We start from the raw sequence: 18,919 nt of genomic DNA, 5'->3' as shown, positions 1-18,919 counted from the left end.
CGACGCGCTACCCCTGCGCCACGGACGGAGGACTGTCGAGGGGCGTGTAAATTATGAGTTAGTCTTTAATGTATCCGCTACTGCCGACGCATCGGCTACTTGCGGCGCCAGTTTCTTTATACGCAGTGTTGACACGACATATTTCTCTCAAAAATGTTCTCATTCAAGTTCATAAGCAGTCTTCGACACTCGACGATCCGTTAATTTTAATGTATACTTTATATTTTGAAAAACGTTCGCCGCTTATATCCGTTCGAGCAACTGCGTCTTCAAAAGCTTCGAATCCAAATCCAAATCCAGTTGTTTCGTGCGCTTTGTTGTCTCGGCAGCCTCACCTTACCTCGTGGAGTGTTTTCGAGGTTTTAGATATTTCAGTAGGTTTCACTCGATTTTGCGAGAACGGGGAAATAAGCGACGTCCACAGGGCTTTATTTAAAAACTGCAATCCTTCGAATGTGGTCTACTTTGAGCGTAGGACGGCGTACAAGGTGTCTTGGGACGGCGACGCGAACACTCGAGGATACTATTACGACGCCGAGATCCTCGAACTGACGGGTGAGTGTGTATTTTTTACCATCCCAAAGTGCGACGTAGCCACAAGCAATCGCCGTTTTCTTTCTTTTTTATTGCGACTGTAATTGAAAGTGAATATTGTAGACTGCTTATATGGGGCACCAAGCTAGGCAGATGAATGCAGGGGCTAATACTTCAGTTGAGCGTGTGGACTGAACTGCCTTGCACGTGACATCATATGGCACCCTGCAAGCCGCCATTGCTCCTGTGCCTTAAGTCCGCGCTAATTTACTCGTACTCCACCGTTCCGAGTTTCACACTCCGAGCGCAGCAACTAAACGAAGCATAGCGTACAGTAGCGCAACACACCGAAGCTGTCGGCGAGCTGTATGAGCCACTTCCGACCACAGTTTTATGACGAACCCAGCATCTCGCGGATGCCAAAATTATTTTGAAGATAAATTAATTAAGGGATCTGTAAAATAGTAAAGTAAAAGCCCCCCCCCCCCCCAAAAAAAAAAAAAAAAAAAAGAAATGAAATGCGCGGCGACGTTAGGAAATTTTTACGAATGTTTTAATATTTGTGAAAGGTTTGAGGACTCGCTTCGACCAGATATGCTGAATGTTACTTTGACCAATCTATTTATTGACCATGCATGCTGTTTAGGTTCAAATGAAAGACAACATTCTTGAACTCGCTTGTCAAAACAAGAAACTCTCAAACTTGTCAGATATCTTGGGTTTCAGTCTTCCAGCGCGAGACGGAACCTGTCGATGTGCTACTCCAATACTGGCACACCACCGTTCAATACATAGCACATTAATTAGTTTTCAGGCGAGATGCATGGACAAACTTTTTCCGCAACGTTTTCGCTTTCCAATCGAAGTATCTTTATTCGCAGGGCTGTGCATTCTACAAAGGGCAGCGATCGGACTGTCCTCTCATCTCGACAACTTTTCTGTCGCTGTACCATCATAACGCTACTGTTCGATGGGTAATTCGTTTTCAGGTGAGATTCGGGAACAAACCTTTTCCGTAATGGTCCTGGCTTTGAAATCAAATCATTTTACTCGCTGGGTTAAGCATTCTTCAACTGAAATGAGGCAGCGATCCACTGCACTCCTCGTCTCGGCGACGTTTCTGTCAGCGCGAAGAAATGACTTGCACTTCGAGAAATACTCGGTGCAAAAAGAGCACGCTTGAGTGTCAGTCCTTTGGTGGCGCTTCTGTCCATTTAATGAACAGAGCGCCAAACTCTTGCGCTCCGCAGCACAAACTTAGGCGCACAATCGTGGCTGATTCAATGTCAATTCATGCGAGTCATGTAATACATGGCTTGCATTGATGTTGCATCAGCTGCCATTGCTTCCTGACCAATTTATTTATTCATGATCACAAATGTACAGTCGGGGACAAGAGTCCCCAGGACGTGCTAGCTGCGGCTGAAACCCATTGCTCTGCCACCTGCCGGCGGGTCGCCTGGTTTCGAGATCACAAAAGCGCATGCGCGTCCTACTCTGCCTGCAAACATGTGCGTTTCCTGCCCTTCTGCGGCACAGGACCTAACTAGGAATCGGGCACATGGTACTGCCTCGGAGATAGCGCTGGCGGCTGACGAGCGTCTGCTATACATTCCAAAACTCGAGATACCGCCTGGGGCATTGCGCCGCATTTCGTCGTGTCAGCGCACCTTGCTTTATAACCAGTTCAGCTTATCGCTTAATTGAGCTGCCGTGACTTCTTGCTTTATAGGTGCCATGTCAGTAAGCACTATCTCCGAAGTGGTACCACGCGCCCGATTCCGAGTTAGGCGCCGCGCCGCAGCAGAGCGGGAAAGCGCACACGTTGGCAGGTACAATAGGACGCACGTGCGCCCTTCTGTGATCTCGAAACCAGGTGACCCGCCGGCAGATGGCAGAGGAATGCGTTTCAGTCGCAGCTTGCGTGTCCTGGAGACTTTTGTCCCAGACTGTACCTACAAGAAACCCAAGAGGAAATGGCAACTGAACTGGCCAGGCGCAAACAGGCAGCTGAAGCATCTGCAAGTTCACACAAAGCTGCTCCTCCCAGGAACGTCAGCCCTTGTGCCCTTTAACGCAAAGCAGTTTTTGTGGAAATTTTGTCACCAGAATATCATTACCTGTCTATGTAATGTGGTACAGCCTATTTTTTCTGGGAGTGTCCAAAAGCTAAATCTTAGCGCTAATTAAATTTTTAGATGCGGTTTATGTCAGGACAAAAGCTGAAAGTGACGATGTTGCAAAACTCTCAAAAGCAGCGCCAGCCACATAGGCTGGCGCTGCTTTTGAGCAGTGACCGAAACGGGCACACAACTGACCAATCCAACTGATGCAGAAAGAGAGCTGGTCGTGCACAAAATGTGAGTGTGGAAAGCAGCTTGGGAATCCCAACACTGCGTAATGTCATGTCGAGTCCTTAACATTTACACTTCCTTGGGATTGCTCTGTTTCACCACTCAGTCAAGGCTTTGCAGTTTACCAAGCCTTTTTTATTTCACAAAGGCCAGTAAGGCAGTCGGGAGTGACAAGGAAGACAAAGAATCAACTAAATCACAAAGAAGAAAAATAGCACAGGGATCCAGTTTGATGCCGGCAACAATGTGTTGTCATGATTTGTTGATGAGGAATGCCATGCTTTCTGCCTACACCCCAATGTGCGTGAGAATGCTGCTAGGGGGCACACCGGCAGAGCTGCTAGAAACACCTTTCTCTGACTTACCCTGCTCTATCAATTGCAGGACTACCTGCGGCTCGGCTGTTGATGCGGGAGGTGCTGTAGGGCCCTACTGCCTAACACGTAAGTCATTTATGGCCTGACCTCTGGGTACTCGTATGTTTAGCGTACTAACAGAACCCATGCTTTAGCATTAAAAAGGTAACTTTTTTAATGAACTTGCAGTATGAAATAAGTTTGCTGTGCGGTGATAGAGCCGAACATGTCGTATGCAACACATCGCTTATATCTTGCATAGAGGATATTCATTCTTAAAGGGTGGAAACAATAATGCTGAGAAAGAAGGCATAAACGGCAAAGAGCTCTCTACTCTACTGTTGTGGCTGCGCTCTGTTGCTGAGCAGAATGACCGAGAAATGTCCTTCCTACGTCATGACTACGTAGCAAGTTCCCCAATGTTGCTAGATTACCTCCCAAATAGGCTCTACATGTATCCACCAGGTGCACATTGAAAGATTGTTTGATTAGCTTTAAAATTAGTTTGCTTGTGCCCTTCAGCAAAAAACTGGTATTTTTGAGGTTATGTTGCAACCTGCAACTCATTAAAGCGATAAAATGAGTGCTGGAATTTGGTTTCTGTACCTCTTTAGTGTGAAATTGTTTTTTTCAGTTGCTGACGAGGAGATCCTTGCAAAGAATGAGATCGTGGATCCTAGCATCGGCCTCCAGAAAAGGAAGGAATGGTAAAATAGAAAAACTTTTCACTTTCATTCAGTGTATAATATACATTAAAAGAGTTTAGGATAGTGCAGGGGTGGCCAGAGTGACATGGAGTTAGAGCCGCAGACAAAACTATGAAAGTTTAGAGTCGCTGGAAAAAAGAAAGGGGGGGGGGGGGGCTACTTTTAACAAGAAACAATTTGGAGGGAATAGTTATTTCCATAGAGGACAAGTATAATGGGCGATAACAACAAATGACACTATGCATCAGAAGGTCCTTTCCACTGCTAAGCAAAAATTAATACACGATTCACTAGCCAGTCACTGCCCCTGACAACTGTTACGCGTATACGGTTGAAAGTCTTTTTAGAACAATAAAGGAAACAGGGTCACTCGACGCATCTATGTGGCAAAAAGCATTCCAGGTGAATATATGTAGTGTGTTGCCAGGCTGCCAAGACTTGTAGCTCTTTCTAAATTCTAGAACCAGAACCCTTTTCAGCCGCGTGCGGCTCGCGAGCCTCACTTTGGCCACTCCTGAGATAATGTAAGCACAGTAGATTGAATCGATTGCAACAAGAAGTCATTAAAACATTATTGTAGCCAGGCTCTTAATTGTAGTTACAGCCAGTGCCTTGAAAACATTCTGTTGTCATGCTCACCTGATGCAACTAAGGGATTATGTAGCTGTTTCATGCAGATGCCATGAAGCTTTGTAGGCCCATCAGCTTCTCAGACGCCCATGAAGATAGGAATTCATGTGTAGTGCTGTCTTAAATTTAAAAGCCTACATTTCATTGATGTAATTATTTTAGTGCATTTTCAATGCATCTTGGAGTATACAGTACCACTCTACGTCAACGACTGGTATATGTGAAGCTGTTTCTCGCTTTTGTTTATAACAGATCCATGTCGGGCAAGGTGTGCACGTCAACCAGGAATGCGGGCAACATGCGGAAAGCAGAGTGCGACTCCATGTTTCGCAAGAACACTGCTGCTTCCATAGGGTGAGTGGAAGTGCTTTTGGAGAGGTCGGTGACCGGCACCCTCTCCAACAAGGCAAAGGCAGCGAGGCAAGAGAAGGCGTTTGCCCCGCTCACTCAGCGCAAGGTGCAGGCTCTCTCATTAAGCAAACATTTTTAAAATCTTGATATGAATCTCGCGGAGTCGCGTAAAATATTTCATGCTAAATTCGTATCGACGAAAGAGAAACAAAATTTATATTTTGAAACACAAGGAATGCATGAATGTGCATTTATTTATGGCAGAAAATATCTTGTATGCAATTTACATGATTCTAACACGCCCCCGATAGTAACACACGGTTAAAATCAACCCACGAATGTTGAAAAAATGAATTAATGTCGATTCTACTGCGCAGATAAATGTCGATTCTACTTCGCAGATAAAATAATGACGGCTGGACAACATACACTTTGTGGAAAACATTTTATCAAATGCACATACTCGGAAAGTGCCCACACTATGTGCTGTTGAAGCCCTACATCAAAAACTTGCAAGCAAAAATTCGGTTTCTTTGTCTTTCCAACCAAGCTCGCATGTCACCATGGACCACACCGAAGACACCACCAACATCACTCGGTTTTCTGTTTTTGCCAACGCAGTTATTTTGTTTTTTAGAGGTAACCTTGCAGTAAAATCGGTTTTGCTTTTACAAGGCTGAAACACCATTCCACGAGATCGCAAAAACAAAAAAAGCGATTTTGGATTCAGATTGGATTGGATTTGAAACATGTGTTGATGGTGATGGGGCTGGCCACTTTGCACAGTTTTTTTTTAGCATTTTGTTTAGTTTTGGTTTTTGGGTCCGATTGTAACATGCATGTAATTTTGAGCTCCAGTTTTTGGGTAAAGTGCGGCTGATCCCTGGCAGCAACACGCAATCAGCCGCCTGGAGCCTGGAAAGCTTACAGTCGCCGATCGTGGCCTCCTTGCCACTATCAGTTGTGGAGCACGCATTCGTGTCAGCCGTCGCAGCGCGTAGAGGAATTCGGAACACCCAAAAATTTTGTTGTCGTATACAATGCACTTTGGCCGAGGAATTTGTTAATTTGTTTTATTCCGAAACTCGTACCAGTTAGTATCACCGAGATTTTACTCTAGTAGGTTGTCTGCTAACACCTGGACATGTGATGGGGGTACCCCGCCAAGAATGAGTCAATCATAACAGATAATAACCGTAAATATTCGCACATTTGTATTTTGAACAGATAATTTTATTTTTCGTTCTAAGCAACAAACTCGAGCAAGTGCTCGAAGAGAAGTCAACGGAGAGCTCGATGCGTCGTGGGGTATCCGGCAAAGCTGGCGTGGCTACGAGCTGTGCCGTTCGGGTGCATAGTGGTGGTGTAGACGTGTTACAGCCTAGCCATTTGAAACACCTGTGGGCTTTACGTGGACCAAAGCGGACTAAGCCGTCTAAGCGCCTATGTGTGAGATAAGTAATGTCAAGGTCATCGCGTTCAGGGCGAGATTACTCCAACAGTTGAGTATACCTCCAAACAGCGGCGCTGCTTCGATGTGTAGTGCAGCTACATAGCGGTTTTCGCCATGTCATGACTACGTCCACGATCCCCAACATTGCTAGATTACCTCCCAACGAAGCTTCAGAGGCCTCCACCAGGTGCACATTGAAAGACTGTTTAATTACCTTTAAATTTAGAGCCAGGCCATCAATGGAAGATCTTTCAAGGAATGTGAAAGATTGTGTTATATAGAACTGCATTGTTCTTTCTGGTGCTCATGATGCTATTTTTTTAATTCTTTGGCGTGTCTAAGTTGTTACCACAGCGAGGGATGATAACCAAGTATAAGCAGTTTCCAACGTACATTGTCTACTTATCTACAGTTGTAGCTCCTATTTCTTACAAGGTCACTAGCCTAGCAGTGAGATTTATAGACATGGGCTACCTGTTTTGTGCTTAAAAGAATCTAACAGAAGCCAGGGTGAGCTGTCTATTGGGAGTGGAACATAAATCAGGGTACTGCGGTACTTTTGCTTTCATGGTGATCTCTGAACACTGTAAATACTAAGAAACATTGAAGGCTTGTTAGGTGCCAGCTGCCACTTAATTGCTTTTATTTGAGACTAATTTACCCTTTGTTTTCTCAAACTATGACCCTCCAGCCTGTATTTATGACGTTCTATATTGTTTTAAGTCTGAGCTCTGCAAAAAATAATTACCCTGGAATTTCAATATTCCAGGCTGCTTTTGACTACACCTGAGGAAGAAAGGCACCGCCAGGCTGAAAGGGCAGCCCGGCACCAGAAGATACGGCGGTACCTGTCAGAAAAGCTGTCCAATCTCAAGAGAAATCACTACAAAGGTATGTGCATCTATACTCTAACTTCCTTAATTAAGTAATATACTATTTTGGGTCTTAAGTTTACAAGCAATTATTTTAAATGATGGTTCAGATAAATTATATAGAGGTTAATATATCTAGATGTTTATGCAAACAACTTTAAAGTAGTCTGTTGATCAGCTGATCACTTGAAAAAGGCTGTGGGTTGCTTGGTCGCTACTGCCATCCCATCAGGCCGTGCTCGCTCACTCTCCAAAAAGTTGCATGGTCACACAATTACAAAGAAGCACGTCACTCTTACTGCCCCTTAGTCGTCTCTAGGTCCACTCTGCTGTTTACGTATGTCAATGGTCGTCCTGTGTTTGGACTCAGTGCTGATCTCTGAATTGCCCTTGATATGTCCAGGCTCATCCCTTTGCTGCCTGTCCTCCCCCGATGCGTGGTCCCACCACGGACTGCCCATGCTCTTGCAGGTCTGCCATCGCTTGCACCCCATGTTGTAGCCTTTTTACCCTTTTCTTCACATTAATTTAGCTTAATTTATATATTGCCAATACTATTGAAATGGAACAAATGTACTATCGCAGCCAATATGAGCTGAAACGCCACTGCACGTGGCACGCGATGAGAGTTGTCTCTCAGATTGTTCAGCAAACCTTGGTATGCGTTGAGGTAGAAACAAATCACTTCTTGTGCTCGTTGCACCACTATGCCGTTCCGTGTCAATTTTCAGCTCATAGTGGCACAATGAGTGCAAGAAGCAACCTGCCTAAACCTCAGCAAACACAGAGGTTCACTGAAAATCCGACAGGTGGCTCTGATAGTACCACACGCCAAGCGTCATGGCGCTTCAACTAATATTGGTCACAATAGTACTTCCTCAAATGTTTCTGCTTTTTTTGTACCACCTAGCCATTCCGCCCAGCGAAACAATGTATGATTTCATAACTTCATAATAAAAATATCAAAGCAATGCAGCTTGTTTGACTTTATTCTTATTAGTAGCTGCATTCGCCGTACTCAAATGTCGGGCTGGCGATTACCAGTGTGCAGTAAACAATATAATTAAATTCTAAGTGGGATATGCACCTCGTCATGCTCTAGGCATGGCATAATTAAGTTTCCAGATTATGCATTCACATATTGTTGTGTTTTTTAAGTTGTGGCCAACTCGAACTGTTTCAAATTAGTCATGAAACCACCATTATCAAACCGTAAAAAAATAGGCGTCTCAAAATACGACAGGTCATTCGACCATCAGACCAAACCAACAGACCATCAGGCCATCAAACCATCAGGCCAACAGACCATCAAACCATCAGGCCAATAGACTATCAAACCATCAGGCCAACAGACCATCAGGCCAATAGACCATCAAACCATCAGGCCAACAGACCATCAGGCCATCAAACCATCAGACGTCCCAAAATACGACTCCATGAGACCATCAGACCATCAGGATTTTCCTGATGGTCTTTTCGATAGGGAATGACGTCGCAAAAGCCCCATTATCATGCTGTCGGACGTCGCTATCCTGGTGGTAGTCGTAAACGTTACGGCAAAATGCACGAGCAAACGCAAGTGTCGCCAGCCGGGTGCAGCTACAGTATCCACTGTGGTTGCGAAACGCATGCGACAAGAGCCGTTGCGGGAGAATGGAGAACTAGGTCTCGGTAGAAATTAAAAAAAGTGCACTACGCTGTCCACAGATGACGCTGACGCCCTTCCCCCCTCCGCTTTTTCCTGCCTTCCTCTATGCCGCGTGGTTCGATTGTGATTTTCAAAGATAGCGTGTTTGTGCCCGGAACATTTGAAAAAATTTACAACCCCACAGGGTTACAGGTACTACACCGCATTATAAAAGAAAACAAAGAAATCAACGAAATGTTCATTTGTATTTTAAAACGAACAATACAGTTTCCGAGAGGTTAGGTTCTTCCAATAAATAGGTAACAACTTTGTTTTGCAAATACACAGAAGAAACAAAGCCTATATCAACTCCATGTGTGGTTGCTTGCGCACGTTTTAGAATTCCACAATTAGCGAGACTAATTTACAGTCCTCGTCGAGGTTAAAACCTCAATAAAAAATATACGCATTTATAAAGAAAAGATCGCAATTTTGAATATATGGGCATTCGCGGGCCACTTCATTAAGCTTTTGTTTTTGTGTTCTACGACTGCTGTAAATGATACATTTGACTAGTACACTGCGATCGCTTGCCTTGAGGTTCTCAAGGCAAGCGATCGCAGTATTGAATACACGAAAACAAGCATGTTAAATGCTCACCCACATCAACATAGGCAGAAAAGGGAATTGAATTACTAACTAATTATCGGCATTTGCGGCTAATATTAACAACCAATAAAGGCAAAGAGCAGCCTACATTGGTTGGGGAATGGAATTATTTGTCAAAAATGATCAAAATCGTTATTAATAGTTAACTTTCCTTGGGGTTATGTGAAAGTCACCACTCCAGTTGACACGGCCGTCTCAAAATATGAATAACAGCTATAGCAGTGCCACTGTTTAATGGACAAGCCATAATTCGTGGCAGCCTTCGAAGAATTTTATATGCCACAGAGTGCGTATGCATAATACCTTCTCGAAAGGGTCTATCTTACGCATAATTCGCGTTAATTTTTAACCAATACGAATGAGGAGTGGGATCTGTGTTTGATATCGAAGAGCCAGCATGTAGAACCCGCATCAAGTTTCTTCACATATTGCGATAAAAAAAAAAAAAAAAAAAAAACTATCGAGGCTCCATTAAATGTGTGCTGTGGTTAGAGTTGGGATTTCCGACACACAAAATTGTGCTGAAAACACAACAAAATAGGGACAGGAAATGCAAAACATCAGGACACTTTCTTGGACAATGTACGCTTCTGTGAGCATGTTCAGAGTGTTTATTGGCGGTGAAATATATATATTTTTTTATTATTATTCCAAGACACACGTTCTACTCTCGTGCTTTAAAGAAGATGGTCAGCATTTAAAGTGTTTGTTTGCTTAGGCTGTGCCTTTCCTCTGTTACCACATTCTAAAAGCGGGCGAACGATCGCTCCACCTCCACAGTGACAAGCGGCAAAAACCTGAGGGTTCGCGGGTTTTTTCTCAGGCGGGTTACGAAGTTTGCCTTTCTCACAGCGGTCCAACAACGACACGACATTGGGATCGCGCACGGAAACGGCATTATGCGTTGCCGGAACCCATCGTAGAACGATTTGAGCGCGCGCGGCACATTTTGGGGCAGCCTTGTTGGCAGCAACCATTGGGAGCGTGCGCGGCACTATCGGTCGTTGGCGTAGTATAATTAGCGCCTTAGAAGACATGTAAGGCAACCGGCTCGTATAAGGCAGAGTACGCGGTTGGATCGCCGTTGGAGCCGCTGGCGAAAGAGGCCCCCCGCTGGTTCCTTGTCGATGCAAACATATTATCAGTGAGTGAACGGCACTTTGTAAACAGGCGTTTGAGTTAAGTAAAAATAAAATAATCTTTCGTGACACTCAGCGCAAAATCAGGACAATTTTAGACAACAAAGTGGATGAAGCACAAACGGAAATTAATTGATAGATGTGTACAGATAGCTGACACTATTATCGGGACACTTCAAAATCGGGACATATCCCGGAAATTTCAGCTCGAATTATGGTACCATGCGTGTGGTCCGAAGGCTGTGAAAGCGGGGTATATATATTTAATTATTATTGGCACACACCAAAATTGAAGCGATGGAGACTGAGCATCAAGTCTACAAAGTACTACAGACCAAACATTCAAGTTCCTAATGCTTCACTGACTTAATAATTACAGTAGGTTTGATTTGTACAGCGTTCGGTGTGGAGGAGAGAAAAAATCTGCCACTGACTTTGATCTCAGGTTAAAAGGTCTGTTTTACTTGAGCCCGCCGACGGCATCGTGCCAACGAGCAACGTCATTGTTTACGGCACTAACCCTGGGCCGATGGACCCCTACAGACATTTTCTCTGGCAGTTCCGGGGCTTGTTGGGTAACAATGCTGAAGCTGTTATCCATGGAAATCCTCCGAAAGGAATCAACGACCAGTCAATCTAACACTTCATCATCCAGCCCATCAGAGCCGATAACGCAGGATACTCCCGTTCCGAAATGTGTCCTCCCTTCAAGTGTGCTCCGCCCATTTAATTTCATTATTTTCCCAATTTACGCTTCTTTTTAGTGATACAAGTAATCCCTATCTTCTAATCAGTGTTTACGCTGTTTAAGATACGCTGACGTGAAAACACTAGAAATATTGTAGATTGTTCAAATGTGAATCCCGGTATGAGTATTCAAATCTTCGCTCAATCACCTTTTACAAAGGATCCCAACAACCGTTGAAATAAACCCAAAATGTGCAAAAACATTGGTTTATGAGATGTATTACCTTGATACAGTACCTGAAAATCCTTGGCTTACCCCACAATAAAATAAAAATTATCTACATTTTAATATTGACGAGGTCTGTGTAAACCTTTTGATATTTTTTTATGTTTTATTATACAAACTCCTATGGATACTGAACCCCCAAACGCGCGCAGCGAACTAGAAAGTACGCCTGGGGCCGAATGTTAATCGTGCTTGGCTCCCACGCAAAGGACCGATGTCCAGTGCCTGGGAGCGGACGCACATTTTTGTTATTTTTGTAAATGTCGCGTTCCAGTGAAATCGAGAATTTTATAGCTTTTTCGAGGTGCGAATGTTTTACGAGCCGAACCTTTTACGCCGATTGTTCCAGACGCCCACGCGTGTATATCAGAAGCTCCGCGTGGCGAACCGGAGTGAGTCTTTCGCCTGCGTTCAAGCCATTATCCTCGCCGACGCCCCCGACGCCCTGTTATTCTTTTAAGTTATTCTTCATTTGTTTGTAGTGGCACAAGTTCGCCATTAAACTTTAATTCCTTTAGCTATTTTCCGCCCCATCATTTGTCACTCGTGACATTTTGGTGGAGGCGCGGGGTATTGCAATTTATGCCCGTAAAGCGCACACCTCAGAAGGTACGCCGGACAAGCGAGATCCCCAGCCTAGGAAGACGTCCCTTCGTGGAAGACGCGGGACCCCGACCAAGCCGTTGCACCAGAGATCGACCCCCCGAATTTAGTCTCTTGCCAGAAACCCGGAAGAGGAAGACCATGACGATGACCAACCCTCCTGTCGTCGTCGTGCCTGTCGCTCCGCGGGCACCTACTCTTTTTCTCGGCGAGATCTACGGGGACGTCGAAGACTGGATCCCCCAGTACGATCTCGTGGCCCGCCAAACTGGTGGAGTTACGACCAGCGCCTGCAGAACCTCCATTTCTCACTAGAAATAACTGCCAGGCACATGTTCACAAACCACGAAGCTTCCCTCATATCCTGGAACATTAGCCAGTACACACCGTAGAGGGAGACGCGACGACCTGCTGCAATTAAGGACCCAGGGCCCCAATGAAAGCTTCTCGAGTTTCGTAGACGACGTCCTGCGCCTTACCTTCCGTGCCGACTATCAGGGCGCCGACGAAAAGAAGCTGCGTACGTTAACGCCTGATGTGAAGGACGACATTTTCGATGAACTTGTACTGTCACGTTCCAAAGCCCGGTGAGGCCGAGACCCGCAACCAAGACTTTCGAAAATACGGGTCTTCGTCTTCCTCTTTCTCCAACACCAAGAGAAGCTGCTGCTGCGGCGACATAAACCTCCGGGCCAATGAGAGTGGCTGTTGGACCTCCTCTTCATCGAAGCCAGCAGCCACCACCAATCACACCAGGATCCCGCCGGTGAAGCAATACCGTCACGTCACCGTGGGAATAAAAGAGGGAACTGCGGACACGCGCGGTGGAGACGGAATGGGACTTACCACCGGACACTAAATCATCTCATATCCCATTAAAACATCGTCACCATATAGCCCTAACCCGGTCTCCAGCCTGTCCGTCCTCCACCCCTTAACAATAAGCCACCCACCGAAAACCGTTCAGGATTCGCCACTGAGGCGCAACTCACTACCGGCGGCTCCACGGCGTATTTGCTACCTCGCCATCGGTATTGGACCATGGCTCCAGGCTGCGTGAAATTCGGGAGAATATTCGCGACGTTGTACGGCAAGAGCTAAAAAAATGAAAGCCGTTTACAACTCCCTGTAACGCCGAATTAGAGCGCAGCTCTTGAGGAGGAGGAGGGAAGGGTACTGAGGGGGTGGGTCAAGTGACCTCGGGTGGCGGGGGGTCACGTGACCTTGTGGGAGTCACGTGACCTTGGGACGTCACGTGACGTCGGGGGGGGGTCACGTGGCCTGGGGCCACGTGACGATGCCGATGACGTCATCAGTGACGTCACTGATGACGCCATCAGTGATGATGATGATGACGATGCGGATGCCGGTGACGTAATCAGTGACGTCACTGATGACGTCATGAGTGGCTATGACGTCAACGGGGGTCACGTGACCTCGGGGGTATCCCCAGGTCACGTGACCCCAGGGGCGGTCACGTGACCTGGGTAACTATCGTGACCCTCGTGAGGGTAACCCTAGTAACCCTTGTGAGGGCAACTCTCGTGACCCTCGTGAGGGTAACTCTCGTGACCCTCGTGAGGGTAACTCTCGTGACCCTCGTGAGGGTAACTCTCATAACCCTCGTGACCCTCGTGAGGGTAACCCTCGTGAAGGTTACCCTCATGAGGGTTACTAACCCTCGTAACCCTCGTGAGGGTTACGAGGGTAAGTAACCCTCGTGAGGGTAACTCTCGTGAAGGTAACCCTTTTGAGGGTAACTAACCCTCGTAACCCTCGTGAGGGTTACGAGGGTAAGTAACCCTCGTGGCCCTCGTGATCCTCGTGAGGGTAACCCTCATGAGATTAACCCTCGTAACCCTCGTAACCCTCACGAGGGTTACGAGGGTTGCGGTTACGCCGACGCCGACGCCGACGCCGACGGCGACGGCGACGCCGACGGCGACGCCGCTCAAGCCGGGAACGGGCCCCTAAGAGCTGCGCTCTAAAAAGCGGCTGCCCACTGTGGGACGCCCGGCATCGCTCTCCATCGCCGAAATGGTTCGGGAAGAAGTAGAGCGAGTCTTCAACCCAGAGGCTCCAGACAGTCTGGCAGCATGGCAGCCACTGAGGACCCAACATTGTCGTACGCCGCAATGGCCCGACGGCCACCGCCACCAGCTCGCCCACATGCCGCTCCGCCTCAACGTCAGTCTCCAGCGCAGAAGTGTGCACGACACCATGACGACCAAGTTCCATACGCCCGCCAGGAGACTCCTGCCCTTCCGGAAGACCTAGGCGTTGCGAACGGTTGACCGACGCCCTATCTTCTATCACTGCGGGGAGGCCGGCCAGGTTTACCGTCGGTGCAGCTTAAGCCAGATGGGCTGGCGACGGTGAGCGCCGAACGACCCTCGGCACCGCGTTGGGAACGGCCGAGCTATCGAAAAGTACCTGCGCCGATCGCCGTCCTCGATGCCGGCAGCATCCCAAGCATCTTGTGCGCCGTCCCCGTGACGTTCAAAGTAAACACTTCCCTGTTCCCGGCGGCAATGCCTTTTCCCCACGCCACGCCGGGAAACTAAGCACGGCAACCCCGGGAGGTGGAGTTGCCGTTCACCGACGAGATCCTTCACAAAGACTGGATGGCTCCCACTTTAAAGATGATACGCCAAAAAAAAAAAAAAAAAAAAAAAAACGGTGACGAGGAGTTTGAACATAGTTATTGACGGCCACGACGCGACGGCATTCATCGACACCGAAACATTATTCTGTACTGGGTGGGAAGCTCTCTCGCCCCCTTCGGAAAGTTACAACACCGTGGCAGGGCCCACAGACACGAACCACTGGAGATCACCTCATCGCACTCGTCGGAAGAGGCACCGCTCGGGTCAAGATTAGCTGTGAAACTAGTCAGTTAGTCATTCTTCAGGACTGTGCGAGGGACTTTATCCTTGGAATGGACTTCTTCTGCAAGTACGGCGCTGTCATTGATATTTAAGCGGACACGTTGACGTCACAGAACCCTGTTTCCCCACCGGAGAAAACAAAAACGAGGTCATCTGTGGTGCGTGTCCTTACCGAGCATATAAACCTGCCTCCGCGGTCAAGTGTTTTGAACCTGTCGGAACGAATAAAACTTCTGGCATCAAAATTCTGCTCGAGGGGAGCGTCCATTTGTTTCTAGGAAGGGGACTGGGGGTCGCATGGGGTGTAACAAACCTTCGAAACTGGCGCGGCACAATCCTCATACAAGCATCTAACAATAGCCGCAGCACTTTAGTATAGGTACCATCGTGGACCACATCAAGAAACTTCTTGACTCAGCGTTATCACTACACACTCGGAAGAATCGTTGTCATCGCCGCCCCAGAGAACGGCACCCACGGAACTGGACATCGGTCCGAAGCTTCCTGCTACAGAAATACAATGCCTGCTTGAACTCCGAGCAAATTCATTCAGTGCACTGCCACCTCTTCAAGGGTGCTACAAATGACGGTAGCTAAGCACCGCTGTGTTACCGAAAAAAAACGCGCTCCCTGTTCACTAGATGCTGTACCGAGTATCCTTAAAAGAAAGGGAGGTAAGGCAATTACAAGTACAAGAAATGCTCAATAGCGACAGCATCCAGCCTTCAAGTAGTGCTTGGGCGTCGCCAAAAAAGAAGCATAGGGCTCTGAGGTTGCGCGTAGACTATCATCAACTAAACGCCGTGCCGAAGAAAAACGTCTACCCGCTGCCCCGAGCGGACGGCACCCTAAACCGGCTGCTCACAGTCCATAGTTTTCGTCGATGAACCGGAATAATATATATCGACAAAACGAAGTCGACGAGCGAGACCGGGAGAAGACGGTCTTCGTCACGCACGACGTATTGTTCGATTTTAAAGTGATGCCTTTCAGACTTTGTAGGGCACCCGTAACCTTTTATCATGTCATGGACACCATACAAACAGGTCTAAAGTGGCAGAGCAGCCTTGTCTAGCTAGACGAAATCGTTGTGTTTTCACAAGAGTTTCACGAGCACCTGAGACGCCTTTGAGCTACACTACAAGCGATCAAGACTGCTGGACTCACCCTCCTGCCGACGAATTGCCGTTTCGCCATGACGGACTGGTGTTCTAAGGCCAAGTCGTGAACAACGAAGGAGTTCGCCTTGACCCCGACGAAACGCACACCGTGGCCTCTTTTTTACCGCAGTCGCTCAAGAAGGCCGTGAGAAGATTCTTGGGTCTCTGCGACTATTATTGGCGCTTCGCTCAAGCTTTCGCCAAGCTTTCTTCGCGGCTCAAGCATCTCTTAAAGGATGCTGTGAACTTCCAATGGGAACAAGAACAGTAGCGGGCATTCGACGAGCACAAGCGGAGACTCCAGACGCCACCGATTAATCGGCCATTTCGACGAGTTCACAGAAATGGAAATCTACACAACACAAGTAATACTGGACTTGGCGCGGCACTGGTCCTGCGGCAGAAAGATACAGAGCGAGTGATCGCTTACGCAAGTCGGACGCTGTCTAAGGCGGAGGGCAACTACTCAACGACAGAAAAAGGATTCCTTGCTTTTGTCTGGGCGATAACGAAGTTTCGTCCGAAGTTTCGTCCGTAGTTGTATGGTAGTCCATCCCGTGTGGTCACAGATCACCACTCACTCTGCTGGCTCGCGAACCTAAAGAATCCCCCTGGACAACTCGCCCGCAAGAGTGTCCGACTGTAATGATTCGAAACGACCTTTGCGTACCAATTCGCTCACAAATACAGTGACGCGTATAGTGTGTCGAGAGTCCCCTTTCAGTCACCAGCTGCCAGCACTGACGACGAGGAGGACGAAGGTTTTCTCCGCGCAGTCAATGCAGCCGACATAGCAGGAATTCAACGTGACGACTGTGGACTTCGTACTGTGATTGACCAGCCGTAAGTTCAAGAAAAATCCGACCCGCGCGTTTTTTTCCCGACACTTTTCAAGCTTAGCGATTCGATGGGGTGTTCTCTTCAAAAATAACTTTAGGACCAGCAACCCATCATGGTTACTAATATTACCTGCGAGACTTCGGAAAGAAATCATCCAAGCCATGAAGATCCGAGTGCTGGGCAACTTGGACAGAGCGGGACTGTCGCCAGGATTTGAGAAAGGTACGACTGGCCGAGACTCTTGAAGACCGCTCACCTCTACAGTCGATAATGCCATAACTGTCAGAGACGCAAGATGCAACCGCCGTAGCCGTCAGGACTTCTGCATCCGATTGCTCCCCCGTGCACAGCGATCCAGCAGATTAGGATGGATTTACTTGGCCTTTTTCCGCCGTCAACGTCGGGAAACCGTTGGATAATCGTCGCTTAAGATAATCTCAAGCGATACGCCCAGGGAAGAGCCCTTCCAATATCGACTGCTGTGGAAGTCGCCAAGTTTTTCATTGAGTCCATCGTGCTACGGCACGGCGCTCCCGAAGTTCAGATTACAGAGCGCGGGTCATCATTCATGGCACAGCTGATGAAAGAGATCGCCATCCCAGACACATTTACCACCGGCGAACAACCGCGTACAGTCTACCGACTAATGGTGTGACGGAACGACTAAACCAGACTATCACGGTCATGGTGTCGACGTGGAGCAGAAGACGTGGGACGAGGTCCTGCGGTATGTCACGTTCGCCTACATCGCAGCAGTTCAAGGCACCACTGGTGCAACTCCATTCCCGTTGATGCATGGTCGCAAGGTGACCATGATTCTTGACGCCATACCACCTCACCAGACAGCGGATGACGGAAGTGAGGATGCCCAGGCGGTTTTGCAACGAGCAGACATCCGCCAGTTCGCCCGAGTCCGGATCCAAGAGCAGCAACGTCGCAGACAGCACGCAGTATTGCGCCAATATTAGCGTCAAATCGGAAGCATTGTGCGGATACCATTTTGATTCAGTCGACATTTGTAAACTATCGGATGGGTCTCGCCGACGCCATCCTGACATACCGTACCTATCACCGTTTTTTTTTTTTTTTGAATATCAGGAGTGTTGTTTGTGAATCGGTTATGCTAATTAGGTATTGGAATGTATTACCAAAATAAAACTGAGGTAAAAAAAAATAAGCAAAGCGGAATCTGCTTACGTCTAGCAAGAGAAACATAGAAAACATGCAGAATCAGCTCCTCTGTATTGTCGATTCCACTTCGGCCTCGCATTTTGTTAAGCCTCCCCACCTTCCTTTGAGTCTTCGTCTGACTGTGAGCGAGTTCAACGGCTGCTTCAAGCAAATCAAAGTGGTGGCCCGAAACACATGACGGCTGTCCGCACGACAGAAAAGCTTAGACAAAAAGTTGTCACGTGACCCGTTGGCAATAGGGCACCCGCTTTTTTCAAGATGATAGCGCCACACGCTCTGTCATCGCTAGCCAATGTACAGCAGGCTCTCCTTGACGGAAAAACGCCATCCCTCTCTCCTGGCGACGTGCCATCGCCACAAACCTGCAGAAGGGTAAGGGGAACCAAACGGATGGCGTTCAACAGCCACGTACGCAACGCGTTACTAGAAACAAGTTACTACTACTCATACTCGTTTTCACCTCAAGAAAAAAGGAAGTTTGAGCAATGTTCATGCGCCACGCGAAGCAGTTCTTTCAAGATTTGGTTGTAGGGAGAAGAAGCGATGCTTTTGGCATTTGAAACGGGTACATC

At 47.5% G+C, this 18,919-nt stretch overlaps 1 long non-coding RNA gene across 1 annotated transcript; it reads left to right on the top strand.

The window, feature by feature from the left end:
- Window positions 1-485: 485 nt before the first annotated feature.
- On the top strand, window positions 486-4,935 carry LOC120838902. Its single transcript, XR_006078439.1, has 5 exons — window positions 486-555; window positions 1,416-1,523; window positions 3,273-3,331; window positions 3,879-3,951; window positions 4,834-4,935. It is a non-coding gene; the product is annotated as an uncharacterized LOC120838902 (long non-coding RNA).
- Window positions 4,936-18,919: the final 13,984 nt, after the last annotated feature.

This window comes from Ixodes scapularis, unplaced genomic scaffold, assembly GCF_016920785.2.
Source record: "Ixodes scapularis isolate PalLabHiFi unplaced genomic scaffold, ASM1692078v2 PGA_scaffold6__148_contigs__length_123643588, whole genome shotgun sequence".
NCBI lineage: Eukaryota > Metazoa > Arthropoda > Arachnida > Ixodida > Ixodidae > Ixodes > Ixodes scapularis.
This window is presented reverse-complemented; position numbering and strand designations above follow the sequence as displayed.